Source organism: Notamacropus eugenii, chromosome 7 (genome assembly GCF_028372415.1).
Source record: "Notamacropus eugenii isolate mMacEug1 chromosome 7, mMacEug1.pri_v2, whole genome shotgun sequence".
Lineage (NCBI taxonomy): Eukaryota > Metazoa > Chordata > Mammalia > Diprotodontia > Macropodidae > Notamacropus > Notamacropus eugenii.
Window position 1 is genome coordinate 1919674 of NC_092878.1, and position 25319 is coordinate 1944992.

A 25319-nucleotide genomic window follows, 5' to 3' on the forward strand; every position below is an offset into this window, starting at 1 on the left:
GGGATGAAGAGAAGTTGGAACTCAAAGTTTTAGGAACAACTGTTGAGTATTGTTCTTGCACACAACTAGGAAATAAGAAATACAGATAATGGGGTATAGAAAGTTACCTGGCCCTACAGGACAAAAGAGAAGATGGGGACAAGGGAAGGGAGGGATGATAGAAGAGAGGGCAGATTGGTGATAGGGGCAATTAGAATGCTTGGTGTTCTGGGGTGGGGGAAGGGGACAAATGGGGAGAAAATTTGGAACCCAAAATGTTGTGAAAATGAATGTTAAAAGTTAAATAAATTAATTTTTTAAAAAATGCTATCCACCTCCAAAGAAAGAACTGATGGAGTTGGAATGCAGATTGAAACATACTATTTTTCACTTATTTTTTCCTGGGTTTTTTTCCCTTTGTGTCTATGTCTTCTGTCACAACATGACTAATATGGTAATATGCTTTGCATGGTTGAACATCTGTAACCTATATCAAATTGCTTACTGTCTCAGGGAGGGGAGAGTTGAGAGGGGGAGAGAGAAAAATTGCAATTCAAAAAAAATTTTTAAATAAATGTTAAAAATGGTTTTTACATGTAACTGGGGAAAAATATTATTTGAAAAAAGTTTTTTTGATGTCCTTTTTGTCTTTCATGCCCCAGTCATTTCCTGCAATAATTTCCACTTCAGCACTCCTTCTTCATAACAAAGAAAAATAGCTAGCCAAAACCAGAAGACACAGCAACTACATCTGATAGTGCATACAGCATTCAGTTCCTGTAAACCCCCTCACTCCCCATCTCTCTACCCAGAGATCAGAAGTATACTTCAACTGAGACTCCATCCCAGAGTTTAAAATTCTGGGAAACCTCTTTAGTTAGCTCACTTCTGAGGCATGTAGCTGCCTTCTGTGTTAGAAAATGATGACTCCTAGTAGCACTGAAACATAAACATTTATTCATAATCAAACTCAGTAACAAAACAGAAAGAAATCAGTTGAGCACAATTTTATTTCCCTCCATCTCCCCCAGAGCAGTTTGAATCTCAGTTCTCTCCAAACAGACACTACTGATAGCAGCAGTGGAACTCTAGGCAAAGTCTCTTGTTGGAGGACTGGGGAGAGAGAAGTTTAGTGAAGACTTCAGCATCTCTGTGTCGACATGGTCATTTGGCATCAGTTCTCCTTTGGTAGTCCTTCTCAATTTTGGAACGATGATGAAGCTTCCTCTTCAATTTGACTACCTCCCTGGCCTCAGTTTAGCAAGTGGCTCCAGCACGTCTGTCATACCTTGATTCCACTTTCCTCCATTTCCTCCCCTAGCCTCTTGCTTGGTGCCTCCTCGCCATGTGCCTTCATGCCAAAGTGCTTTTGGAGCTAAGCAAAAGCAATTCACTCACAATGAGAGCTGCATTCAAACAAATTAAAGGGTTAATTAAAATTAAACTAAAATTAAAAGATTAAAAGGAAAGCAGAAAACTGGGGAGAAATTTTACAGCAAGTTTCTCTGACAAAAGCCCCATTTCTCGAATACGTAGAGAACTGTGCAATGTGATTCATTAGGACCCCCACTCTATTTTAAACAGCATTAATGTTTGCTATTTTACATAAATCATAAGGGATAACTAGATAAGATAGGTGCTTATTGTAAGCCTTTATAGTGGGTCTTAAACTTTAGTGTAAACTACTTGTTTGCCAGCCATGAATCTCCCTGGCACAACCACAAGAATGCTAACAAAGATATCTCCATCCTGCTCTACTCAAATTCCAGGTCCCAAACCAGCATGGACAGGATGCCCTGATTCTTTGGAAAGTCCTCCAACTATTTTTGTACCTCTAGACCACCTTTTCTTGCCCAACATGAGCAGGTGACCATCTTATAACTACTTGGTCACTGGGTATGACTCTTCCATTATCCATCTCAATTTTTGGCCCTCAAGAGCAAAGTCTATCAACCAATGAGATTCTGTATTTTACCATGCCTCTTTTGCATATTTGGGTATCAAAGCCTGTAAAAACAAGACCCAGGGGACCAGGGGCATCTTAGATTGTGAGGAAGATCTGAGATTCAGTTTATTAGAGGGGACCATAAACTCTTTAATCAAGTGCCATTGACTCAGAGCTTTGCCTCAGTTTCTTTTATTATAGGTTGGACAATTTTAAAACTCCACAGAACTGAGTCAAACTTAACAGAAATAAGAGCCATTCCTCAATCGATAAATGGTCAAATGGACAGTTTTCAGATGAAGAAGCTATCTATAGTTATATAGTTATAGTTATATATAAAAAATGTTCTAAATCACTATTGATTAGAGAAATCCAAATTAAAATCACTCTGAGGTACCATCTATCAGATTGACTAATATTACTGAAAAGGAAAATGATAAATATTGGAGGGAATGTGGGAAAGTTAGTACACTAATGTACTGTTGGTGGAGTTATGAACTGATCTAACCATTCTGGAGAGCAATTTGGAATTATGTCCAAAGAGCTATGAAACTACCAGATCTGTATCCCAGAGAGATTTAAAAAAAAAAAAAAGGAAAAAGACCTATATGTGGTTGTAAGGAATTGGAAATTGAAAGGATTCCCATCAATTGGGAATGGCTAAACAAATTGTGGTATATGGCTGTGGTGAAATACTATTGTGCTATAAAAAATGATGCTCAGAATGCTTTCAGAAAAATCAGGAAAGGCTTACATGAACTGACGCAAAGTGAAGCAAGCAGAACCAGGAGAACATTGTACACAGTAACAACAATACTGTATGATGATCAACTATGGATGACTTAGCTCTTTTCAACAATAAAATAATCTGAGACAATTGTGAAGGACTCACAATGAAAATGCTATCCACCTCTGGAGAAAGAATTGATAGAATCTGAATACAGATTGAAATTTCCTTTTTAAAAAAATTTTATTTTTCTTGGAGCTTTTTTTGGGGGGGAGGAGGGTTCTGTTTTCTTTCACAACATGACTAACATGGAAATACATTGTACATGACTGCACATTTATAGCCTATATCAAATTGCTTGCCTTCTCAGTGTAGAGAAAGGGTGGGAGGAAATTTGAAACTCAATTTTTTTTATGTTAAAAATTGCTTTTACATGTAATTAAAAAAAATAAAAGATTTTTTTTTAAAAAAAAGAGAGAAAATTGTATTGATTCTTGCAGGCAATTCCAATGATGTCTAGGATTTCTCCCAAAGGCTACATGGACCAGAGTGAGTGATGAGGCAACCAGGTTTGGTTTGGTTTGGTTTGTTATTCTCCCCAGCTCTACAGGGTTCAAATCCCTCACCTGGCATTGTTCTTTTCCCTCACTGTTAACTAGAGTATGATGAAAGGTGCAGTGAAAAGAACTCTAAATTTCAACTCAGAAGACCTCAGTATGTTCAAAGCCTTGCTAGGTCACTTATTATCTCTGTGATTCTGAGGAAGTCACTCTCTTCACCTTTAGAATGAGATGGTTGAAGTCAATGACCTTTGAGAGTCCTTTCAGCTCTAAATCTCTTTATTACTAAGACAATGTCTTTGCATTTCTTCATAGGGTAGTACCCAGTGCCTTCTCTCAAAGTCTCTTCAAATACAAATGGCATAAGAGGGACCACCCTTTCACCATGCTTTTTCCTTCCCCCCTTGGGAAAATCCACACATCCAACCATCATGCCACCACAATCCTGTCATTTGGGGATTGTATAGCCATACCTCCTACTATACTTCAATTTGTTTTAAAAGGTTTGTGGCATATAAGCTCTTTAGAAAATCATTTCTGGAAATCTCTCTGTGTAAAATCAGTTGTGAGCTCAGTTTATGGTCAGAGTCAACCTCAGGTAAGTAGTGAAAAGTCATCACTTGCCAATAAAGTTATAGACAGAAGAAAGAACAGAAAATTAAAGGATTTCTCAATGCATTAAAAAAAAAATTTAAAAAGATGAAGAATCTTTCCCAAATGGGAAGGAACCTAGTTCTTCCTTTTTCCTCCTCCTGCTTCTCCTCCTTGTCCTCCTCCTCCTTCCACTCATTGTTCCCGCCACCTCCTTTTTCTCCTCCTCCTTCTCTTCCTCCTTTTTTCCACTTCTCCATGAAATCAAGCAGTCCAAGGGAACAGTTTGTACTTTCTATCTGACTTGGAACTAGGAGCCAGATTTAAAGTTCAGGGTATTCCTTTGATCAGAGACATTCGTAAGAATCTCAATGGGGTAGTTAAAGGAGCAAGCAACAGGGACCTGGGCAACTCGGTTTATTATGAGACCATGCCTGCGATAGGCTGGGGAAAAGAAAGGAACTGGACTCTGAGGCGTGAATCAGTGTGATTCAGTGCGATTTGATGAAGAAAAATTTAAGAATTAGACAAAGGGGCACCAAATCATACCTTAAGCATTTATTTATTCCTCTAAAATTTATTGCTCTAAAAATATGGTTTTTGAGTTGTGTGCTTAGTGTTCAAATTAGTTGTGTAGAGCTGTTTATTCCTAGCTGTCTTAACAGCTATGTTGTTGATAATTAAAGGTTAGAAGTTTCTGAGTTGTAAACAGAAGTTCAGCCAAAGCATATCCTCTGTAACTGGTCCCCAAAGCCCCATGCCTTAGCTGGAGGATCCAGTTTTCAAGGGTGAATAAATCTCTTGAGGTTTAAGTTTGAAAATCTAGAGTAAATCAACCGCATAAAGTGTCAGAACACCAGGAAAATATTCTGCTCCAGTCTCCATATGTTGAAACACAAAACATGAATGTCGGGTCCTAAGGGAGAAAAGGGCATCAGGGCTTTAGGATAAAACAGAGACTCCTCCATCTTGCCATGAAGGTATTCTGCCATCCAACCCCAGTTTCCCTTTCCAGCCTTTATTTCATGTCATTCCCCTTCACGCATTCTGTTTTCCAGCCAAATTGGATTACTGTCTCTCTGACTTAACCAGCTACCTCCTACCTCCATATATGTGTGCAGGATATCCCCCATTCCTAAAACTGATTCCCACTACACTTTCCCCTTTCAGAATCTTTGTGTTCCACCTTTCCTCAGACATCCTCTCTGAAACCTTCCCAATGTCTTCTCTCCCCCATGAACATGATCTCTCCCTCCTCCAGTTTCTCTAGAGCACTTTGTTTGGATCTTTACATTCTACCTTATATTATACTCATCGGTATATCCATCATACACCCACCCCAGGACAATCTTTGATAACTTAGAGATCGGCTCATAGATCAAGTGCCACAAAGGCCCTCAGACAAGTACTAGCTCTTATATGGTGGGGAATTATTTTTTAATTAAAATTATTTTTTATTTTTTTATTATTTTAATTAAAATTTCTTAAATTTAATTAACAAATTTAAAATTTTAATTAATAAGTTATAATAAATATAATTACATTTGTTATTATTATAAATAAATTAAATTTAAAATTAATCAACATTATTTTTTAATTTTCATATTCCTAGATCAATTCTTCTCCTCTTTTATATCATGGTTCTGTTTGTTGAAACCTATGGACTCCTTCTCAGAATGTTTACTGTTTATATTCCTAGTTGAAGGAAATGCTAATTTTCAGTTAGAGCTTAGTGAAAACAAGAGATGCAATTTATTTTCTCATCCCAGTTCACACACACACACACACACACACACACACACACACACACACACACACACACACCCCACCACCACCACCACCACCACCACCAAGGAGTCCATAAGACCCCAGGTTAATAAACTCTGCTCTGTTTTTAAACGGTTTCTTCCCCTGTAGTGGGTGGTCAGTATAATTCCGGTCACATTCTAGCAACAACTAAGCAATAACTACCAATAGCTAAAAAATAGTTCTCTTCATCTCCTACCAGCCTGGCTTTAATTGGGAGAGGGATTGGACCAGTGGTTTTATTTATACAGGGAATTTCCAGACCAGGAGTCTCCCTCTACCAAGGCAGACTGGCACCTTCTCTGTAACTTTCAGTCTTAAAAAATTGCCGGGAGACACTGACAGGTTAAGGGGTCACCCAGCCAACACATATCAGAGATGGGACTTGAACTCAGATCTTAATTTCAAGGCCAGATCTATTGATCACTATCCCAAGCTGCTTCTTAATGGCTAATAACTAACCAATATTTATATAGCACCTAATGTGCCAAGCACTGTGCTAAGCTCTCTATAATTACCTCATTTGATCCTCACAGCTCTGGGAGGTATAAGTGGTATTATTATCCCCATTTTACAGATGAAGAAATTGAAGCAAACAGAGGTTAAGTGATTTGTCCAGAGTCCAGAACTACTAAGTGCCTGAGGTCAAATTTGAACTCAGGTCTTTCTGACTCAGGCACAGCTGGGTGGTTCAGTAGATAGAGGGCCAGGCCTGGAGTCAAGAAGACCTGAGTTCAGATTTGACCTCAGATACTTAACTGTGACCTGAGCAACTCACTTACCCCTGTTTGCCTCAGTTTCCTCATTTGTAAAATAAGCTGAAGTATGACAGACCAATTTAGTATCTCTGCTAAGAAAAATCCAAATGGGATCCTGAAGAGTCAGACGCAACTGAGCAATGCCATACACACGCTGTGCTTCCTGACCCAGGCAGCACTCCATGCACTGTACCGCCTAGCTCTTCTTGGAATTTAATGAAAATGCGTGCATTTTAGGTGCTCAAATCTATTTCACTAATTGGCTTCTATTACTTCAGTTTACAAAACCAGTATATATGTTGCTTGAACCTGATACTATTTTAAGTTTCATGAGAGAAAAAAACAAACGTAAATTAATATTTGGAGCCAAGAAGGCTGACATTTCTTTTAACTCAACCACGAATCTCAGAAAATATTCTCAAATTGAGCACTCAGAAGCTCCAGGGAGTCTCCCTTGGCATTTTCTGCCAAGGAATATGCTCTTTGGAAGGAAAGAAATAGAAATCTTTTCCTGGGAATCAGCCTGCCAGAGACAGCTAGATGGCAGAGTGGACAGAGCACTGCATGTGGAGTCCGGATGAAGCTAAGCCTCAGACATTGTGACCCTGGGTAAGTCACTTAATATCAGCCTCAGTTTCTCCATTTTTAAATAGAGAGGAACACAATCCTTACCTTTCAGAGTTGTTTCAAGAATCAAATGAGATGTAGTAAAATGCTTTGCGCACCTTAAAGCACTATTCAAGTATGAACGGTAACTACCGTTATTACTCCTGTGATGCCATCGAGGATGGAATCCCCTAGCCTTTCCCCGTCCTCACTTTCAGCCACTCTTTGCTATTCAGAGCTCGCAATCACCTACTCCTGGCAATTATCTTCTCCTCTCTATGACTTCTATGACAGTGGTATCCCTCCTAATTCTCTGACTGATCCACAATATAGTGGAGAGAGTCAGAGGGGAGTCAGAGGGGCTGGATTCAAATGTGACTCTAGTTGGCTTCCTGTGAGAACATGGAGGAGTCGTAACAATCTGGGCCTCAGGATCCTCATCTGGGAAAGGAGGGGTTTGGACTAGGTAGTTTCCAAAGTGCCTTACAGCTTTAACTAGATTTTTTCCTGTTGTTATTTTTTTTTTTAATTTCTCTTTCTCTGCCATTGAAATGACCTCTGTAACCTCCATTTCTTGCTAAAGGAATAATTCCCAGGGAAGCTCAAAACCATGAGTCACGCTGTCCGAGTAAGACCAGCAGCGATGGCCCAAAGCCCCTTTGCCACCTGCTGGAGAGTTGAAATATCAACTTGCAGCCAATTCCCCAGGTGTTCCTCTCAGCATGAGTCAGGGCCAGTTCAGAACCTTGACCTAGATCAGTTCCGAGCTCCTCACTCCCTCAGTCCTTGGCTGCTTCTGTTCAGCCCAGATAAGAACCCTCTAAAAACCTACAAGCGTACTGTCTGGGGTGCCTCTTTCCATCTGAGGCCCCAGTATCCTGTGCCCAAATCCACTGGGACCCAAGACCTAGGCCCTCGAAGACCTGACCTGTTTTTATCTCCCCCAACTACCTTTCTTATGCCCTAGATAAAGCTGGCTTGCGGTAGGTCATGTTTCACATCTTCTTGTACTGTACTCTTGGTATCCTGAACCTTAAAAACCTGTATCAAGAGCCTCATGCCACATGGGGGTACATGACCCTCGCCTTTTGGTGAGCTTACTCACTCCCCCAACTTTATCACTTGTATTTCTTTCTCCCAAATGTATATCACTAGCAAAGACCTCCCTAGCACTCTAGTTCTAGATTTCCAGCTGCCTGTGGGACACTTGGATATCCCGTCATTACTTTAAACTCAGAATATTCAAAACTGAACTAATCCTCTTGCTCCATTCCCAACTCTCCCATTTCTGTTGATATCCAATTGTCTGATTCTTCTCATAACTCCCAACCTAGAAAACTTGGAGTCATTTTTTACCCCTTTCTGATCTACGGGGCAGATTTCACCAGCTTGCCCTTAAAGAGAGCTGAACTAAGCCAGAGCCCTTTATCACTACCCATCACTGGAGAGATACTAAATTTAGATCCCAGCGTCAGTTAAGGAAGCTAAATGAGGAAATGAAACTTCAGAAATGGTCAAAGAACTTCAGTAGTCAGGGCCCAGAGCATATAAGTGAATATGAGGGAATTAACTGAAATGGTCAGCTCTTCCAGAAACTCTAGAGTAACACCCCCCCCCAAAAAAAAAAAAAAGAAAATAGCAAGTGAATGAAGGAAGGAATGTCAAAGCACATTTATTAAGTACCTACTGCGTACTAGGCACTGTGCTAAGTGTTAAGGATACCAAGAAAGACTTGAGTCCCCACTCTCCATTTAACGCAGGAGAAAACATGATTGTAACCGTGTATAAACAAGTGATATACAAAATATATTAGAGATTATCAACAGAGGGAAGGTACTGTTAAGACAAATCAAGAAAGGCTGGGATTTTATCCAGGACTTAAAGGAAACCAGGAGGCAGAGACAAAGAAGGAACAAGTTCTAGTCATTCATAAATGGAAAGTTAGACCAGTGTCACTGGATAGTAGAGTATGCAGGAGAGCGAGCTGTAAGGTATAAAGATGGAGGCAGGGGTCTGCGTATAAAGAGCTATAAAGAAAGGGTCTGATCCTGGAGATGATGGGGGCCCTTAGAGTTTATTGAGTAGGGAGAGAAACATGGTCAGACTGCACTTTGAGAATTTCACTATGAATTAATGAACGAATGAATGTTGATTTTATACACTTTAATTAGATTCCAGGAGAAAAGCAAGACAGTCCCTGTTTCAAGGAGCTCATATTTTATTAGAGGGAGATAATGCGCAAAGGAAGTTTCTGCCCATTGTTAAATTTTCTGTGTGAGCATTTACACATTGAAAACTGACAAACGCTACAAGTCAGGGTTGATCCATTGTTTTGTTGATTGTCTAGACTTAAGAAAGTGACGGAGGATATTTTAATAAGGCAGATTAGGCTTAGAAGTGTGCTGTGAGTACTTGTTTTTGAGTTGGAAAGCCGGTTGATAAATATTTACCAGCAGATCTCTAAGTGCAGCTCAGCAGTCCTTAGGGTAAAGCCGCAAGACAGATAGATGGTAATGTATCTTTTGTGTCATTTCCGTTGTTTCTGATGAACCATCTGATGGTGCCAGGGACTTTGAAAGAAATGACACCAAACAAACTGACTTCAGTATTTGGATAGCTCTGTGGTTTCATTAGTATGGGAATACGTGACTGCACAGACTCCAAAGTCTGGTAGAAAGGGAAGGAGAAACCTCAGTACTCTGTGCCTATACACCATGGTGGGATGAGTCAGACAAGCATCTTCTCATAGCCTCCTTCCTCTATTTCCTTCTTCTTTCTGGCTTCCCCAATCCTCCTTTTAAAAGTCTAGCTCTAGCCTAAGATGATATCTCTATGTCATGTGCCCGTCTGTATTCTCCAAAGACACACAAAACTTTCCTGGTTCCAAAGCATGGGAGCTGGGGCAGTTGTCCAGGTGGATTAATTCAATGGGCTGCTCATCCACTTACATGTCACCATAATAAAAATTAACATTTATATAGCACCTTAAGATTTGCAAAATGCTTTTAAAATATCTTACTTGATCCTTATATCAACCCTGGAAGTTAGGTGCTATTATTTTCCTCATTTTACAGAAGAGGAAACTGAGGTGGACAGAATTTAAGTGATTTGCCCAAAGTCCCATAGCTATATTTAAACTCTGATCTAGTATGGCTCTACCCACTGAGTGACCCTGTCTGGACAATTAATGGTTTTAATTACATTTTTTCCATGATAGAAACTTTTTAAATTACTTTTTTATTTTTCCATGACAAAAACTTAAACAAAACTCCTCCCTTTGCTGTAGGTTTTACTGAGATGCTTACTCTAGGGTTCATTGCTTGATGAAAATAATATAGTATTCTCAGCAAATAAGAGCACCAGGACACCCTTGACACCAATAGGAAATCTTTCTTGTGCTTAGACTCTGCAGAAAATCTTCCTTTATACCTGAAAACATCTTTGCTATTTCTCAGTCCTCTTTACTTCATGATACCTATGTACCATTTGACACTGTTGACCACCCCGTCTTCCTGGACACTCTTTCCTCCCTGAGTTTTTCTGACACTTCTGTCACCTAGCTCTCCTACCTGTCTATTGAACTCTTCATTCTTTTTAAGATCATCACCCATGTCTTACCCTTTATGTACGGGTACATTTCAGGAATCTATCAGGAGTCCTTTACTCATGAACCCTTTCTATCCTTTGCTTATTTCATTACTTCTCATGGATTAAACTATAATCTCTGTTCAGATGACTCATAAATCTATATGTCTAATGTATATATATGTATATATACATATAATATTACTTCTTTCCTGAGCTCCAGCCCTCCATCTCCAAATACCTGTCAAACATTTCCATTTGAATTTTCCAGAAGAATCTCAAACTAAACACTTCTAAAGCAGAACTCATTTTCTTTGTCCTTCACTTTTCTGTTTTTGTCAAAAGTACTATCATCCTTGATAAACCTTGGGTTTGATTTAAATTTGATTTAACAGAAGAAAGACAAATTACCAGTATCAAAAATGAAAATGGTAAACTCACCTCCAATGAGGAGGAAATTAAAACAATAATTAGAAATTAATTTGCCCAACGGTATGCCCATAACTTTGACAATCTAAATGAGACAGATGAATATTTTAAGAAATATAAATTGCCCAAGAGTACTATCATCCTCCCAGTCACCCAGTTTCCTACCTTAGGTATCATGCTAGAGTGTTCACTCTTACTTACTCCTCATATCCAATCAGTTGGCAAGTTGTGTTATGTTTGTTTGTTATGTCTGCCTACAGAACATATCTTTCATCTGTCCCTTCTTCTCCATATACTCGGCCACTATTCATTCAGACCCTCATGACATCTGGACCACATAATAATAATAAGTTTCCTTACCATTACCATCATCTCCTCCCTTACCATTCAGCTGCCAAACTAACATTTCCAAAAGGTAGATTTAATCTGTTATTGTCTTGCTCGAGAAGTTCTAAAAGCTTTTTATTGCTTCTAAAATAAAATTCAAATTTACAAAATTACAAATTCCTCTGTTTGACATTTCAAGTGTTTCACAAGCTAGCACGAATCTATCCCTCTAGGCTAAACATATTCATCTTCTTCTATGATCCCTCCGAAGTGACCTACTTGCTCACAAAATTCTCTCCCACCACTATACCTTTCCACACACTGTTCACCTTGCTTAAAATGTTGTCTTTCCTCACCTTTACCTTTTCAAATCTCTAGCTCTCTGAGAAGTTCAGTTCACATGCCACCTCCCATAAGAGACTTTTCTTGACTCTTCCTTTTAATGCTTTCTGAAATTGCTTTGTTTTTCTTTCATAAAAATTTTTGCATTTACATATTGGTGGACATTTTAATTCCCCTCAGCATAATATAAGTTCTTTGTTTGTTTTTCTATTTGCATCCCCAACACAGTTACTGGAAGATAGTAGGTGTTTAATAAATGTTTTGTTAAAGTTTGGACATGGAGAAGAAGTGAGAAAAAGTACTCATCTGCTTTCTCTGCATAGATGGAGGACTAAGAGTCTTCACAGAAAAAAATCCCCTTAAGCAAAGGATTTGTTCTATAAAACTTGGCGTCAGTCAAAAGGTCCCACCCAAAGATCTAGAAGGCCACATGTGGCCTTGAGGCCACAGGTTCCCTACCCCTGGAACCAATACATACATTCTCAGCTCTGTAGGTGGATTGGTTAATTCTGCTTTTCTCTTTTCTTTTTTCATTCTTTGTTAAAAGAGATAATTAGGTAGGATAAAGGGAGGAATATATTATTAAGTGAAGGTAATGTAAAAACAAAAGATATTAAAATTTTAAAAAATAAATATTTATTTAATTGAATATACCAGAAGTATACCTTCCTCAGCTATTAAAAAAAAAAAAAAGGATTGTGTTAGATGTCCTTTAAAATCCCTTCCTGTTCTATGCATAATCCTGTGATCGCTCAGAACACAATACACGATAGGCAGTGAGGACTGGATATATGGTAGGTTGGAAAGAATGTTAAGATGATTGGGTGCTAGTTTTGTTTGCTCACTGGTGAGTAGCATTATTTCCTATGGGCTTGTGTGCGAGTTCTGTCTATTTTCAGTAATTTATAAATAAAATGGTTCACGTTTGGAACCTTGTGAGTCTGTGAGTTGTTAAGGAGAGTAGATGATTATATTGGGGGGAGGGGTGGAAATAATAACAGAAACTGAAGTTCCCCGATCACCGGAGTTAGGGGCAGCTAGCCACAAAAATGAGAAGTCCTCAACATTTCCAAAGCCCTTCACGACAGGAGGGAGCCCCAAAATCATGGTATGGTATGTACAGCAAAGGCAACAGTAGTTAGAGCCTCTCAAGTTATTTAACCTAAGAGGCCAATGCTGCATGCATAAACATAAAAGCTAGCTTTGATGGAACACAAAGTAAAAAAAAAAATGTGCTTTGTCAAATCATGTCTCCCAATTGTTGATTCATAGATGTTTACTATAGAAACATAACATGGTTTCTACTTCCTCTTTTTGTGTGTGACATTCACTGGAATACATAATAGACATCTAAATACTTGCTGAATGATTAAGAAAATCTTATTACAGTGAAAGATTCCATTTACGGAAGGCATCTCATACTTTAGTGGATGGTCAGTACCAGTATTTTGGTGATCTGATGATAATTCCCCATAATATATAATGCCAAAGAACTAAGGCTTTTCTTGGAACCTCTGTATGTATTACATCTATTTCTAAATAAAATACCTGACAGTATGCTGTTTTTACTCTGGGCAGAAAGAAGAGAGAGAAGATCTGAACTCTAGCTCTTCAAAGTTCCACCCATTTTATGTGAAGCCTTAATTAACCTGGTCTCTTCCTTCCCAAACAAATCAATTAATTACCCCTCCTTTCCTCCCTTTCATCTAATTTCCTCATGGAGTAAAAACATAGCTCTCAAGACAAATCAAAAGTTTGAGAGGAAATTGAGTAAAGGATGAAAAGAGAGGCATGGCACTTCTAAAATTCCCTGATTGAGTTCAGAGTACTTATTTGAGCACCAGCTCTGTTCTACCCCCTGTAGATTGGGAGGAAGGAATCAAATGGGTCTTTCCCAAAAGAAAGCTACTTAGAACCATTTAAAACCATTAGGGCCATTAGCTCTGGCTTGAGCTAAGTACACTACCTAAACCTCTGCCCATGGGGAACTAGTTCTGGTGTCTCCAGAGTCTGAATGTTATATAAACACTTTCTTTCAGATTTGACTGTTGCTTCTGGCGTATGAGTCCTCTATTAAAATGTATTGACACCAAGTTCCTTTTGAGTGGTCTCCCATGATTCGGTGTGGAACTAAGCTGGCCCTGTGTGAGTTGTTTCCACATGAAGGCTGTTGCGCAGCCATTACATATTAAAATTCTGTTGCAACAAAACGGTTTGAATGCCTATGGAATTTCTTGCAGTAATCTGAAGACTGGCCATTAAGCATCCCCTAAAATACAGATTTCTTTCTCCTGTAGCAATGAGAGACCAGCTCCTGAGCTCTTCACTGCTGCAGGACTGCTACAGGACTCTCTGAGAACTGGAGGGACTCTGGGAGTTTGGGGGACCAACGAAGAGTCCTAAGTCTGGAAAGGGAGGAGGGCTCAAAGAACTGACAGCTGCCTAAGCAGTTCTCTTCCTGCAGGGACCCGGTTTTGAGAAGGCTTCCTGGGATGTTCTCCTGGGGACGTCCCCTCAATTGGTCAGGTCCTCCTGAGGTCCTCCCCTACAATTCATGAACATCTGACATAAAGTCACTATTGTCACTATTTATTGAGTATAAATATTCACATTTAATTTTTCAATAATGAAAACTTAAAGAACAATCCAAAAAGAAATGGAAACTGAACACAGGGTGGGTCACTCTTGGTCTCAAAGAAGTAACATGAGAATGTCCTACTTTCCCTTCTAGGCAGAGGTGAACGCATATGGAACACTGCATTTACATTAAACTTGGTTTTTTAATTAGTTTTACTGAACTACTGGGTTTTTTCTATTTTAATTCTTTATTATAAGGGATTACTTTGAGTAGGGAGGGGTGGAAGCCAGTTCAGCTCTCAGCCCTTTGTTAAATTTTCACCATCATCACCCCACTGGGAAAAAAACCCAAAACTATAACAAATATTCGTAGTCAAGCGAAACAAATTCCTGCATGGGTCAAGTGAGAAAACTAGAGCACAGAGAAGTTCTAGCTAGAGAGAGACTTTGCAGACCAAAAAAAAGTGAGGTGTGGGGGCTCCAAGCAGTGGAAATGACTGTGCTCTGTGTTTGGAAGATCTTGTCATCTGAGGCAAAGAAGTCTTTGTGAAGGAGAGAGAGCCTTCTAGACACAGCTCAGAAAAGAAAAGCAGACCTCATGTTAAAAAGAAAAAAAAAACCAGGAAAGATTCCCTGTCCCTACCCCCAAGGAAGGTTACCGTTAGTTTTGTTTAGTCTCCTAGTTTAAGTCTTGGATGTGACTATGCTTCAGCCTTTTTATTTTTAAGAATCCTGTCCCAAGAAAAGTCTCCAGCCTTTAAATGAGAAGAGCCTTGGTGGGGCCCACTCAGTCTCCTTTTGAAAAGAGCCAACAGCTGGGAGCAGAGAAGCATCCCCCCCACTCCGTGCTCTTCGGATCCATGCCTGGCCTCAACCAGCAGTGACCTTCAGAGCATGAAACAATGGTAACAGCAGAAACCCTGTGCCAAGTGAGATGAATGGCCAGCAGGTCTGATAGGAGAAAACGAAACAGAGCCCACAGCTGTTGATGGCCCCACTACCAAGCCATCTATAAGCATTTAGCAATCACCAAACATCTATTTAGCACTTACTGTATGCCAGGCACTGTGCTAAGCACTAGGGATACAAAGAGGCAAAAGGCAGGGCCTACCCTCAAGGAGCACACAATCCAATTGGAGGAAACTACATGCAACCAAATACATACAAAGCAAGCAATATACAGGATAAATAGAAATTAACAGAGAGAAGGCTTCCCGTAGAAGCACCTACTATGTGCTAAGCACATACAAGGACAAAAGGGAAACATTTTTTAATGAGACAATGTGTGAGAGAGAAAGAAAGAGAGAGAGAGAGAAAGAGAGAGGGATATATTCACATGTTGTGTGAGTTCATATGTATGCATTTATATGCATATGTATATACAAAAATCCTGCAAAGTAGATACAACATAACCTGGGGAGAGGGGTGGGCAGGAAAGGCCTCCCACAAAAGATGACACTTGAGCTCGTTTTGATAGACACCAGAGATTCTAAAAGGCAGAAATGGAGATGGCATTCCAGGCAAGGAAGCAGGAAGTGGAGCTCAGTGTTTGTAGGAAAGCTTATAGGAGGAAGGTATGAGCTGCACCCTCCCTGTGTCTATCTTAGCCACACATGTTCCCTCCATATGTGCCTCTGTGTGTGTGGGCTCTCTGTATATGCACTCTTCCCATTGATGTTATATATTTATACATATTTATGGGACAATGTACCTGAAGTTTAAGTTTTATTCTTTTCTTACTATGCTATTAATTAAATCCACAGTATTCAAAACTTCTCCATTTGCTGTAACAAATGGTTCGACATACAGGTGGTGTTTCTGGCTGATGAAGCACCTGTGTTTTCTTGGGTGCTAATTGTTAGGCCAAAATTAGCATAAGCAGTAGAGAATTCATCCATATTCTGTTGTATCTCAGCTTCAGAGGCTGCACTGAGTGCACAATCATCTGTAAACAAAAAATCATGCACCAACTCTCACTTTACATTAGTCTTGGCTTATACCCTTTTCAGGGTAGACAATTCACCATCAGAGCTATAGCTGACCTTGGTGTTCTGTTAATCCCTATTGAAGGTGTCTAACAGCATTGCGGAAAACATTATGCTAAAAAAGCATGGGGCAAGCACACACCCTTGCTTCACTCCATTGGTGATTGGGAAAGCACAAGAGCACCATCCATTATCCTGAACCCAGGCAAGCATGCCATCATGAAATTAATGTACAATACTGATGAACTTCTCTGGGCAACCAAATTTTTTACTTCATTTTCCATAATCCCTCATAACTGATAGTGTTGAAGATCTTGGTCAGACCAACAAACATTGTGGACAGACCTCAGTTCTGCTGCTGGTATTTCTTCCTGGAATTCTTGGGCCACAACAACCATTCCTCAGCCCTTTGTGAAGCCACCCTGGCTCTCAGGTAGATGATCGTCTTCCAGGCAAAGGAACAGCCTATTAAGGAGGACTCTGGCCAGAATATTGCCAACAATGACTGAGAGGAGCCACTGTGATTGTCACAAGATAACCTATGTCCTTTACTTTTATAGAGATGGACAATGGCTACATCCTTGAACTCCTGAGAGAGAACCTTCTCTTGCCATATAACCTGGAAAATTTCAGTCAGCTTTTGTATGAGCAACAGATGCCCCATCTTGTAAATCTCAGAATCAGCACCAGGTGTCTCACCCTAGGAGAGGAGCTTCCCTAAAAGACTGTTTTATGAAGAATTCAACACAAGGAAGGTGCTCACATGGTGGCCAGAAGAAGCAATACAAGAATATTCTCAAAGTCTCTCTGAAGAACTTGGAATTGATTGTGTGACATGGGTGATGCTGGCAAAGGACCACCCAGCATGGCATCAAAGAAGGTACTGTCCTCTATGAAGGAAGCAGAATTGCAGCAGTTCAAAAGAAACATGAGATGCACAAATGTAGAGCCATCTCCACCCCAAATGTTCATATGAACTATTTGTAACCAACCTGTGGTAGAGCCTTCTGAGCTCATAACCATCTGATCAGCCACAGTTGGATCCACTATAACTTGACTTCAACACAGTAATGCCATTTTGGTCCTCTTTGAGAATGAAGGACAATAACCAACTTTATTAAATGCTTTTTCTTTAATTGTACACTCTGGCTAGCTTATAGATATAAATACATTGGTGGGGATAATGAACCATGTCCTTGATTGAATATGGTTGCAGAGAGAACCTTGAACATATGATAGGTATTTCAGCTGGAGCCACTTTTTGAATTGATGGGTGTCTCCAGGTGTTATGTATATACAATATTTGCTGCGTAAACTGTTTTGCACAAATTGTATTTGGACATAATATAACAAGTATAACATAACATAATATAAAATAACAAGTTAGCTTCAGGTGAGACTATAGTCACAACCATTCAGAATAATAAAAATGCTTTCCAGTTGGACATCAGCCACCACTGCTGGCTGTATTTCCACCATTGCCACTCTCAGTACCAATACTGACACAGAGTGACAAAAATAATATATTTCCTTAGGATGTGCACCTAGAGAATGCTTTTAAAGCAAACATGTATCAAATGCTCAGTCCTAAAGGATATTGTTTTAATTCATCAAACTAAAAGAAACCAAAAACTTAGCTAATTTCATTTTAAATTACTAATTATACTTTTTAAATATATCAATACTTTTAAATACAACAGAAGACACAATTTTCTCAGTTTTTGACGTATCTATACCTATGCCAATACTATTACTGCCTCTAAAACTTCTGCTACCATTAGCACCACTGTGATGTCATTGTGATGGCTAAAGCTGATGATGGTGATAGGATAACACTGGGCTCCCTCTGTACACTCTAGCTGGGCTCTGGGCCACTAGCTGTTCTCACTGGTTCATTGTGGGTTTTGAGTAATCAAGTATGCAAATTTTGGCTCAAACTTCCTGTTCACAAACCACAAATCAAATAGCAAAGTGAGCGTGTCCTCGTCCTTCATCGCCAAAGCGAAATGCCTAAGACTAAAGAGCAAAGGAAGGCACATGGGAAAATGACTGGGCAACAGAAGAGAACAGCCGCCTCTCTGATGCAATGCATGTTACCAACGGACTCCAGCATCAGCACTGAAATTTCTCTAGGTTTCTCTGGTTTGGCTTGCCATTAAAAGCAACCTAAGACATTCAAGGGCTCTACAAATACTGTGCCTAATCACCTCTCCAGGTCAGGTGACTTCAATCTCCTCTCCCAAAATGCATGCCTCTCCAACTCCTGACACAATCTCAGTCTTCTAATACAGGTAATAAAACTTTATAACATCCTAGGGCTTTCCCATGTGAAAAGGCTCCATGGTTTCATCATTAGAGGCACTTGAAATCAAGCAGAAGAGCTACATTATGGAAAAAAATGTTTTGTGCCCATATAACAAGAATAAAAAGCTATTACCAAAAAAAAAGTCTATCTTCATATTAAAAAGGTCTTTTCTATCTTTAAGGGTTATTGTGTGTCCAACATGGAGTGCCACTTTTCCTATTTAACCTTACAACTTTGAAAATAATGTAAAGTTTAGGAGGCAGAAGGCTGAATTAAAATCTAGCACATAGGAATGTGCCTTTGCAATTGACTTTTAAATTATGTACGTTCTATGCTTTTATTCTTAGGAACCTAGTCACTTCAATACTTACTAAAAAAAAAAATCATAATTTCATCACTGTAGGTGCTCTCTCCACTGATGTAAACCCCTATCCCTCCTTTCTTAAATAACCTGTTTTATAAGTTGCTCTGACCAAAAAGACCCAATGCCAACCCTTAAGCAGTCATTGATAAACTGATCCTCTGATGACTGAGACACAGCCTGTCCCCATTGAAAATAAAGGAATGATGGGTTTCTTAACCAAGGATGCAGTATACCCAAGGAAAGCTAGTAAAAATACTTTGTCGGGAGTCTTGCAATCTCTTCCAAAAGATGTTAAAATGAAAAGGGAAGAGGAAGGAGAAAATTGCCTATGGCATTCATCCATCAAGTTGCAGCCCCATATCCCCATCTGCTAGAATAGAGAGCATGTCGAGTAGCTTCAACATTAGAAATATATCAATAGACATTTCTAGTAATTCAGAGAAGACAAAATGCAAGAAAGGAAATACCAGTAAAACCCATCACCTGAGATATCCATACACAAATGCAGAACATATGACTAACAAAAAAGGTAAAGTAGAGATCTTAATACAAAAAATTAAATTTTATCTCATTGGTATTACCAAGACTTGCCAGACAAGGACCCATAGCTAAAATATGGTCTTGGAAGAACATACTTTGTTCAAAAGGAGGCGGGGGCAGAGAATAGAGAAGCATTACATACTAAAAAGATATTCTCATGTAAGGAAAATCCAGGAATCAGAGTGAAATAGCCCAGTCAAGAAAACTATTTGGGGGAAGAAGGAAATAGAAGTTATATTGTCTTGGGAGTATACTACAGACCACCTGAACAGAAGAAGTATATAGAATGAGAATTCAGGAAATAGAAGCATTACATGATCGTGATGAGGGACAAGACTTCAATTATCCAAACATCTCCCATAGCTCTCTATCTGCCAAAAGCAGAGCAACTAACGAATTCTTGGCTTTCCTTAATTATGACAGTGATTTTATCTTTCAGATGGTCAAAGAAGTAACGAGAGGAGTTGCTATTCTGGACTTGATTCTGATCAACAAGGAAAAACTTGATGCTAAAGTGGAAAAAAGAGAACCTTTGAAAGGAGTAACCACAACATCTTGGAATTCATGCTAGAAAGGAAGGAAGTCAGGGACAGTGTGACATGAATCCCAGATTTGGGGAGAGCATATATTTCAAAGGGTTCAGGAAAAAAGGATAATTAAGATGTCATGTCCTAAAAAATTTGCAAGAGGGATGAAAACTCTTCAAAAATGAAATTCTAAACATAAAGAGAAACAAATCAAGTGAGGTGGAAAAGAAGTAATACTGAGGGATAAAGGAAGATGAAGAGGGCACAGGACTGTTGTAGCTGAAAGTGGGTGGCATGATAAAGAATACCAAGGAAAAGGCAAAACTACACCATTATTATTTTTCTGTTAAGAATTACTTGTGGACTAGAAAGGACAAAACAAAAATAAGTAATTGTGAGTTTAAACCCAAGATAAGAAAAGGAGATAATTAGAAAGAACCCATGGCACTTGATGAAATCAGGTCAGTTGGTCCAGATAAACAACATCCTTGGGTTGTAAAACAATTGGAGGATGTGATCTCTGAGACACTTTCATTGATCCTAGAGTTAGGGGAACTTCGGTAGGACTATAGAGCAAATGTTGCCCTGATCTTCAAAAGAGGAAAAAGAATGAAATTTAAACAAACATATCCATGAATTGAATAAAAAATATTTATTAAGTAGGGAGAAAGGAACAAGCATTTATTAAGTGCCTAGTATGTGTCAGACCCTGTGCTGTGTTTTACAAATATTATCTATGTGTATAATATAGTCTACTACTTGTATGCCAATGATCTTGACTTTGATTCCTGGCAAGATTTTAGAACATGTTGTCAAAGGGATGATTATTAAACATCTAGAAAAGGAAGCAGGGTTTAGAAAGAGACATCATATCTTGATGAAGACCATGGCGTGCCAGACTAACCTCATTTCATTTTTTGATAAGGTTACCAGAATGATAGATCAGAGTTATATTGTAGATTTCATTTTCTACATCTGCAAGGAGATTTTGAGAAAAGTAATAAAGTCTCATATTCTTTTTGAAGACAAGATAATAATGCTATCACCTAGGCTACAAATTTCTAAGTGGATTTCTAAATTATTTGATGATTGAACCTAAAGAATGACATCATTAATATGTCGAGGTCAATGTGTATGATCTTTGATGGAGTAACCAGACACATCCACCTAGCCCTATGTTATTTAATATTAATAAGTATCATAGCTATTACTAATTTCATTGACTACCTGTCTATGTTCACCTAGTCATGCCTTGAGTTGTCTATCTACTTAAGTCTCTCCTCAGAAACCACATTACTCTATCTCCTTCCCTTCCTCGCCACTTCCCAAAAATTAGATCCTCCATATACCATTTGCCCCAGTCCCTACCTGAGCCCTGAAGATGATCTGCCCAAAGACATCTCAGGAGAGGTAAATGGTCCATTCAGTTTAGAAGCATCCATATTAACAACCATGCTCAGCCAACTCCTATTTGGAAAAAAAAATTACCTGATACATGTTGCTTCTCTTTCATAGACAGAACTCAAATGTTATTAATTAGCACTAGCAAAATTTATTGATTTATATGCCCATAAAGCTGACTGAAACACAAAGGGAATGAGCTCACTTCTGCTGGGGATCTCTGCTAAATGATCAGGGCTTTACAGAGTCAGCATGAGGACTTATAGCTCAAAATCAGGGCCCTTGGAAACTAATCAAACACTGCTCCAACGAGTAACCTGGACAGGCCATTGCTGTCTTCAGGGACCTGTTTTCCTACAATGAAACTAATGGGCAAAAAAGAAAAATGCCATCATGGTTGGCATCAGGGCAGTGTCCTGCCTGATACTGAGCATATTTGATATCAGTGAAGCTGGCAGTATACCTTCAGGCTAAATATCTACAGTTTCCCAGATGGAGGGAACAATCCTGAATATTGAATCTGTCACTTTCAGAGCTGGTGGCAATGGATCTTGGCAACAGATCCTTCCATAAGTATCTCTAGCCTCATAAGTCTCATTTATTCACTTCCAGCACCTTGCAACTTGAACCTGAGCACCAATTAGCTGATCTATCCTACTAATACAAGCATTTTTTTTTTAACAAAACACTAGGACATTCTTAGATGATATGTTTATCAAATTTTCATATAACAGAGCCAGGAGGAATCAGATCCGGTAGTATGTATTGTTCTGTGAAGGCAAGGAATGTTTTTGGTTTTTATCTGTCTTCCATGTCTCACATAGTACCTGACATATAACAGATGCCTAATAAATGCTCGCTGAGTCAAAGTGAATAGGAAACATATTGGATGCAAAAAGGATTTCTGTGGTACACAACACTGGGACCAGCTCTGAGAGATGAAACACAATATAATAGTGATCGTCAGAAGACCCACTCTAATACCAGCATCCTCTTAGTTCAGGTTTGCAGTTGGGAAACAGGGAGGTACTCAAAAGGCATTGAATATTTAACCCAAGGAGGTTTACTTTACTCTAACACAGAAAGGTTATGAAACAAGGATATGGTAGCACTTTGTTTCTCCCGAAATAGCCTCCCTCTTCTTACTTGATGTTGTGGGTGGGATGAAGAAAGTCATATCAGTGAATTACTTGTCCTATCATGGTGATTAATGTAAAACCTTAAAACTGCATTTAAAAAATCCACTTCATAAACACAAGACAAGGGAGGTATGGCCAAATAACTACTCATCTGAAAAATATGAAAGGGAAGGAAGAATGGACAGAAAACTCAAGATATGTAAACCGTGTGGTTTAGAAACCAAACAAGTTCATGTGATCTTAGATTACATTGAGATAGGTAGGATGTCTCAACCAAGAAAAAGGATAGTTTCATTGTAGTATACTCTGGCCAGACCACCCCTGGAGCACTGTGTTCAGTTTCAGACACCACATTTTAGGTAGGGCATTGTTAAGCTAGCAAGCATTCAGAATAGGGTGACCAGGACAGTGAAAGACCTTGGGATCATGACACATGAGAATTAATTGCATGAAGTATAAATGTTTAGCCTGGAAAAAAGAAAGTTTAAAGTATACATATGTTAGAGGGTTGGGGAAGAAGGAATTCTAGTTATCTTCAAGTATTTATCTGCCTTGACCCTCAAGTATAGAAATGTGGTGAATTTTGGTGGATGAAATTTGCAGAGAGGTACATTTAAATCTTCAGTCAAAAAAAAAAAACTTTGTAAAAATTAGAGTTGTCAAAAGTGAAATTGGGCTGGCTCCGGAACCAAGGGTTGACACTAAAGGTCTTCCCGTAGAAGCCAGATGGCCCTTTGTTGGGTTCCTTGCAGAGGAGATTCAGGTATATGTTGGGCAAAAAGGTCCCTTCTAACTCTGAGATTCATGATTCTATAACTCTCTCCTTTCAGGTTTACTGGTAACCATCAGTGTACCCTCAAGAACTCACTGTCACCACCAGGCTGTGATGAGGCTTCAGTATAGATTTCACATATAGATTTTATAGGACTTTAGTATAGATTTTAGAGGATATAAGATATTATTAAACTGAATCAAACAGATATCATGCTTATTCCTAATCAAAAGATGAAGAGCTAGTTTCAGAATCTAATTGCACTTACAGTAATGTAGGAACACTTTCAGATTCCTATGCTATTTTAAAAAGGAATTTATAATCCAATCTCCTTTTTCAGTCTGGAGCTCTTAAGATTGTCACAAAGTCTCTCAATACAAAACCAAGACATCTGGCTAAAAAGATAGAATTCGGCCATCCAGTGGCTCACTCAGGTATATCTAAAGCTGGTGTTTTCCTGACATAAGCTAAATGGAGTATCTGGATAGAATGATTTTTTTGTCTCTTTATGCAGATGTTTCATCCCCAAAATACTCAGAATCAAACTGTTGCAAGGATTTTCTTTTATGCTTCCTAGACTTAAAAAAGCAAGAACAGTGGTATTGCTAAATAAATCTGGTGGCCATCATTAGAATTTGTACATTTTTATGAAAGAAAAATTTTACAAATATGTGAAATGTTTGTGGCTGAAAAAAATGGACATGTATAAGGAGATAAGAAGTGATGGATGGCAGGCGATGGGAGCCTGGAGAAAAAATATGCAGAGGTAAAAGGAAACTTGTCTCGAAAAAGTATAAACACTTTTTGGTTTCCTAGCAACATAATTTCTTTAGATTTCTCAGTTATTTGTAATTGTCGCATTTACTATTTAAATCAGGGCAAGAAAAAGGTTTTAAAAAGGATGACTGTAATCAATCTCATAGCAATTCTCAGTTATCTACCTCTGTATTATTCACAACAAATATTTTCATTTGGAAATCTTGCTTTCAATTTCTCATTAGAATACATCAGCAGCTTCACCTTTTACTTAAATCCTTTGTTGATGACACCACCTCCTTTTATCTTCCTCTATCATGAAGTATATAGGTCATCAGGAACTAAAAGGGAAAAAGCCCTTTAAACCAAATCATATGATCATAAATTTAGAACCAGAAGAGACCTTCATAGTCATCTAATCCAGTCTCTAAATTTTACATATGAGGAACTGAGACGCAGAGACAGTGACTTGCCCAGGGTCACACGGGTGGTAACTAGCAGAACCAACATTTAAACTAAGGTCCTTAAAGTCCAGTGTTCTTTCTATACACGAGGCTGTGATATCATCAGCAAAAAGTGTTGGACAGGGGAAGGAGTAGGTTCCAGCAGAACTAGGAGGCTGGTAGAAAGAAGCCATACATTATCAAAGCTCCACAAGACAAATACTCCTAACCATTCATTAAAGGCAAGAACAGACCCTAACAGTATATTATCATTTGGCTTTGGGATCCTTTTGAGCCCTCTCTGCCTCCAAGGAGAATTTCCGAGAGTAGCACATGTGGACCCCTCCCACATGAGATCCCTGAATGCTGCCTCTGGTTCAAGGCACATTGTAAGCAGGAGCTAGCATCCCTAAAGCCACAGCTCAAGAGCCCTTTCATTGAGATAATTAGAAAGGACACATCAATTTGCTCAACACACCACATTAATGAAAGAGCTATCTAAACCCCTGCTTCTGTCAGGCTACTTTAAATACCTGTAGCCAGGAAAGGGGCTCCCCAAAAGTCTTAGACAATAATAGAAAACTGAGGAATTTAACTCTATCAGTCAGCATGGACCACATCCATAACTGTCTCAACGTTCCACTCTTCTTGACCAACAAAGTTCTGCCCCATGGCTGCAACTAGTGAGGTCCAGGGACAAGATTTTTCTAGTCTTGCCTATTTTAAGGAGTATCACTCCAACTCTTTCAACCTCACAAAATGCTAGGGAAAGGGTGATTTGATACAGAGAATGGGTGAAGGACAGTGATCCCACCATGATGGAAAGGTAGAAATGTCTTCCTCTATTTCCAGGAG

At 39.0% G+C, this 25319-nt stretch overlaps 1 long non-coding RNA gene across 2 annotated transcripts in view; it reads right to left on the reverse strand.

Moving 5' to 3' along the window:
- Positions 1-916: 916 nt before the first annotated feature.
- LOC140513370 (uncharacterized) overlaps positions 917-25319 on the reverse strand; it is a 51949-nt gene continuing 27546 nt past the window's right edge. Inside the window, exon 4 of one of the 2 annotated variants that reach the window (XR_011970149.1) lies at positions 917-1385. This is a non-coding gene — a long non-coding RNA (uncharacterized lncRNA). Of the gene's footprint in view, positions 1386-21205; positions 21421-25319 lie in introns of those variants that run through there. The other variant, XR_011970150.1, reaches the window with a different exon arrangement.